Consider the following 5,000-nt stretch of genomic DNA (forward strand, 5'->3'; position numbering starts at 1 on the left):
TCGGTTTGTGCCTGTGTAGTTTATGTTACCATATTGCGATGTCAGTGATATTGTCAGATCTAGCTCCAAGCTCACTAAGAAAGAACGCAATACTGTACACTGTCTGTTGCAGAAGCGAGAGCTCCAATACTCATATCCCAGCAGGATGGGGGGGGGCTTTATTAGCAATAATAATTCCATTTTTATTTAAATGGAGACTGATCTGTGCATCAGTCTGCGTAGCAGTTGGGCTGGTTCCATTCTTAAAGCCCCTGCAATCTCCTGCGTGTCCCCGTTTCGTGTGCATCCTCTTACCACCGAGAGTTCTCCCATCCTAATTAGCAATATCATACCCGCCACCGTCCTGTGGAGCAGCCCGTCTCTGCTGAGGAAGGAGATGATCAAGGACAGGAAGTCCCGCCCCTCCCCGTTGCTCCCACCCCCATCCCCTTCTTCCGAGCCAGAGGAGGGCGTCTCACCTCAGTGCCATCTGCTTATCCTCTCCAGGCCTGGCACAAGCCCCCAAACATCTGGCAACACACAGCCTGTGGCATAGGGGTTGGCACCACCTGCCCCCTAACACCACCACCCCCAGACCATGGCTCCAACTGCGGGGACAGCCACTTCCGCCGGGACCATCCCGGCTAACCGAGGGGGGCCGGAGTTAAGAGAGACGTCAACGGAGGCATCGGGAATTCTTTGTTATCTCGCCAGGATCATACGCGGCGGCAGGACTTGGGCAGGGAGAGAGAAAAGAAAAAAAAGCACGCTGTCCTGTAAGCGACGAACCTTATCAGGCCAGCGGTGCGCCTCGTACACGAGGTAGCTGATGAAGCATGCTGATATCAGTCATTCATCCAGACAGCTGAATAAACCCTAACCCTCCTATTAGCGGACCTCTGCAGATAAACCCCACCGATGTGGGAGACGAGGACATCTCGGATTCTGCAGGTCTGCTTGAAAGTTGTGTTCGCGTGTGTGCGTGCACGCAGAGGCGTGCGTGCGTGTGTGCGCATGCGTGCGTCTGGCCAGGCTGAAGGTCAGGGGCTCGTCTTCCTCCAGGCAGTGTGCAGGGTCTTGGGCCCTGCTAAAGGTCATCGTTTTCAGCCGCTCTGTGAAAGGTTACGACCGAGCGAAGGCTCCAGCACGCAGGCTGCTGCACGTTCTCGCTGCCGTGTGACTCTCCTTTTCCCCCAAATGTATTCAGATATGGGAAGCCAAGCTCAGGCTAAAGCAGTGCGTTGTTTAATAATGCAATTAGTGAAAATCAAAAGTGTTAAAGAAATGTCATTGATATTACGGAGCAAGCTCTCAGCTGTTAGTTGAGCTGTATTAAGAATTTGGTCACACTTTTGAAAGGTTTTGAGAGGACAAAACTATGAACAGCATATTAAGATGAACAAAAGTACATTAATAAAGTCCAAAAAAAAAAGCTTATAGTTTTTGTTTTTTTTTCTCCTAGGCTACCTCCCCCTCTCTGTCTCTCTCTCCCATTGCGAGACAGTTGTTGAAGACGTATGGGGTGAGGGGAGCTAATTTTACACACGGCGCCAAGAGACAGACTGCAAGGACAGAGAGAGAGAGAGAGAGAGAGAGAGAGAGAGAGAGAGTGAGTGAGTTAGAAGTTGATGGACAGGAAGGCATGGGGTAGGAGTGTGGGGGGGGGGGGCTTCACGTCACCACTCAATTAAACGAACCCTGGAACACGCCACTCCTAATCAAATCACCGGCACACACTGATCCTCCGGGGAGAGCTCCACCGCAGGAGGGGTCCACGCGCAAGGCCCGGCAGGGAGGCCGAAGTCCTGCGCCCCTCGTCCCATTTCCCTCGTTCTCCCAGCAGAGGAGAGCCCAGGGTTAGAGCGGAGCTATAACTCCACGCCTCAGAGGAGGTAGCCGGGGTCCGACGCATTTCTTCCTCTCTTTGCGACAATGTCACAACAATAGACGGGGGAGAATTAGACCAGTAAGTGTAATGTGGTGTATTAAGTCCGTGATCAGCCATGGACCGCGAGTCCCAGGTCCCGGCGCCCCATCGTTCAGCGCTCCATTATCCCCTCGCCGGAGTAACTCAGTGTGATGTTTAATTGCTTCTCCTGGCCGGCTCCGAGTGGCGGCGAGGTAAATTCCGACTTCATTACGGCGGCCGTCCCCGGCACTGACTGCCGCGGGCGTTCCGGTGCCGGAGTGAGCTGGAATCAGCGGGCCGTTCTTTACGACAGCCGAAGGGGCGAGACAAAAAGGAATAATGAGGTTTGCCCACAACGTACAAGGCACGTCACCGTGCGGCGGAAATGGCGCCCATACGGCGAGGCACACGCTCCGCTTTGTAATTGGGTTCGGAGCGCGGCAGAAATAAAGGCCCGCGGTTCCGCCTCCCAGCGGGCGGCAGTTAAATGGACCCGGCGCCGGCTTGCATCTCCCATGATGCCGTGAGTTAATGAATGCTGATGAATTAGAGGGGGCTTTTCAGGAAGTGGACGGTTGTAGACCCTTTCTGAGGAGTGTGGGTGAGCAGGTGGGGTTGTAGAATCAGGGTTCAGAGTCGCACACGTGCGTGCGTGCGTCTTCCCCTGAGCCTGCTGCATCCTCCCATTTACACTGATCCAACCGCATGGGGATCTGTTACTGCACCTTCTAATTGGACACCTACTGAAAGAACAACGTCCCATAATGCCACTTACTCAGCTGAAGCCACACGACTCATAGGTTTCGCTTTCTGCCTCTCCCTCTCTTTCTCTGTCCTCTCTGTCAGGTATTATACTGGGGGGGGGGGATGGCAGACAGGAGAGAGAGCGAGAGAGAGAGAGAGAGAGAGAAGAGTAAGAAACAGGAAAGGAAGGAGGAAGAGACTCTTGCTGGCAGGCCGTGCTTCACGCAAAAACCCTCATGAATAATGCATGCTGCCTACTTAGGCCAACACAGATACATTTCTCTGCTCTCTCTTCCATTTTTAACTCCTGCTGTTTCTGTGGAAGACTTTAATCAGCGCTGGAGATGACCCTTCCTCACAGGTACGTAGCACCGCTCTTCGGCATTCAGACTCATTAAGTCAACCCCGGCGCGGTGTCAACACAGGTGAAAACACCTCCTTGGCACGGCCTGAGGTTCATTAGCCTCGGTTTCCAGGCAATAGCACCGTCTTGGTCATGACGGAACACCGGAGGGGCACAAATCTGCCCCCGTGAGGGTGGAGAGAGGGGCGTAGAACGCAGAAAGTTTATTGCTTCCTTCTAACAAACCAGACGACGGCCACGGTACACAGCTCGAGATATGACAGATGGGCGTCGGAGCGCAGTGCAGCGAGCAGGGCTTTCTCAGCGCCGGCACCGTGCCCTGGAGCTGCCAGATTCCACAACACTCAGCTCCCCTGTGAAATCGCTGTTGGATCCGGACGTCACCGCCGCAGAAGCCACAGGAAGGAGGATCGAGGCAAGCGATTCGTAAGCGCATTCATCGAGGCTTATTTCCTGAGACGGAGAATGAAAATCGCCCAGGACAAAAAACAAACAAACAAAAAAAAAACGCCACAAATACGCCCACTTTGATGAGAACGCAACACTTCTGAAGGGTTTGCCAGACAGACAGCCTGCTGAATACTGTAAAGTTTCAGACACTCACAAATGTGTGTGGCTAGCTGTAGAAATAGAAGATAAAATTTGTTGCCATGGAGACTGTGCCATTGTACTACAACTTTTTTTTCTACTTTTTTTCTACTGAGGTTTTGCATAGAACTGAAGATGTAGGATATAAAAAAAATATTTTCAAATTTACAGCAAGTGGTGTTTACAAAATACAGGGCACTCCCATCGATGAAGGATTGAGTTCCATGTAATTGCAGCTTTGAGCGTTTGGACAGGAAAAATGTTTGGATTGCTCGCGCCCTGTGATTTGCTAACAGGAAACAGGGATGTGAGTACAATCAAGCCCAGATGTATGTGAAGAAGTGGGGATGGACTCGCCAGACTGTCCTGGCCACGAAGCCGGAGCCGCGGTAGACTCGCAAGCCTACAGCTCCTCCGCCATTCATGAACCGCTAGCTTTGATTGGCCGTGGAACCCGTGGTTCGGCCTCAATCCAGGTCTGCCACCGAGGAAGGCATCCCCAGAGCCACCTGCAGGCTTTCAAGTGTCTAAGCGAATATCACAGCACCTGTTTGTAGATTTGTTAAATTTGTTGCTGTGGCTATCCGGCCGTGTTTGTGGTGTATGCGCTGTAGTTTATACACACTGAATCAAGCTGAAACAGGCGGCTCATCTGAGGAAACGTATTGGCTCGTAAGATAAAACTAACAACGGAAAAAAATTCAGGCCTGGTCAGCATCTTCTTTGTAGCTTGTTCCAGGGGTTGTTTGTGTGTGTGTGTGTGTGTGTGTGTGTGTGTGTGTGTGTGTGTGTGTGTGTGCGTGCATGCGCGTGTGTGTGTGAGACTCCTAGCCACCAGAACTGCTCTCCTTTTCTTTTGTTGAGTGCTATTCACAACAGGGACTCTAAGGATCAGACCCTGTAATGCATCCTTATACAAATTAGTCAGCATTTAAAAAACTTTTCAGCAGCAGTTCATTGGTCTGGTTGCAAATATGTGGTTCCTGAAATATTTGCTTCTGGTTGAAAGCCAGCTTGATCTGACACTAGATTCTCTCTCTCTCTCGCTCTCTGTCGCGCTCTTTCTCTCTCTTCCTGTCTCTCATCCACTGCCCATCACATCTGTGTGATGTTCATCTTCCGTCCTGTCCACTTGTTAGGCTGCGTCAGCACAGACGTTGACCTGGGTTAGGGGATGCCTCGCTGCCGCACTGTGAATACACGCGGACCGTTCATCCATCAACCGTCCTGCATGGCCTTCTTTGTATATGCACATGCGTTCATGATCTCTTCTCCACATTCCGTCACGGCACAAGGTCGTTTATTACTGGGCTGTCCAAGCCTGCGGTGCCACAGAGGATGTCAGGGTCGTGAATAATTTCTCACCGCGCAAAAGCTCTGTTCACTTTTCCCTTTAAAACCTGACACTCCGCATCT

The 5,000-nt window shown here is 51.7% G+C and overlaps 1 protein-coding gene across 6 annotated transcripts in view; it reads left to right on the forward strand.

The window, feature by feature from the left end:
• The window catches only part of cadm2a (cell adhesion molecule 2a), a 216,308-nt gene that overhangs the window by 159,928 nt on the left and 51,380 nt on the right, over nucleotides 1–5,000 (forward strand). Inside the window, exon 2 of one of the 6 annotated variants that reach the window (XM_081702517.1) lies at nucleotides 2,958–2,993. The exons of the other annotated variants lie outside the window; for them this stretch is intronic. The gene's annotated coding sequence lies outside the window, so the exon portion shown is untranslated. The remainder of the gene's footprint in view (nucleotides 1–2,957; nucleotides 2,994–5,000) is intronic. 6 annotated transcript variants of the gene reach the window in all.

The sequence above is a fragment of the Electrophorus electricus genome, chromosome 19 (genome assembly GCF_041902795.1).
Source record: "Electrophorus electricus isolate QZ-2024a chromosome 19, ASM4190279v1, whole genome shotgun sequence".
In the NCBI taxonomy this organism is placed as follows: domain Eukaryota; kingdom Metazoa; phylum Chordata; class Actinopteri; order Gymnotiformes; family Gymnotidae; genus Electrophorus; species Electrophorus electricus.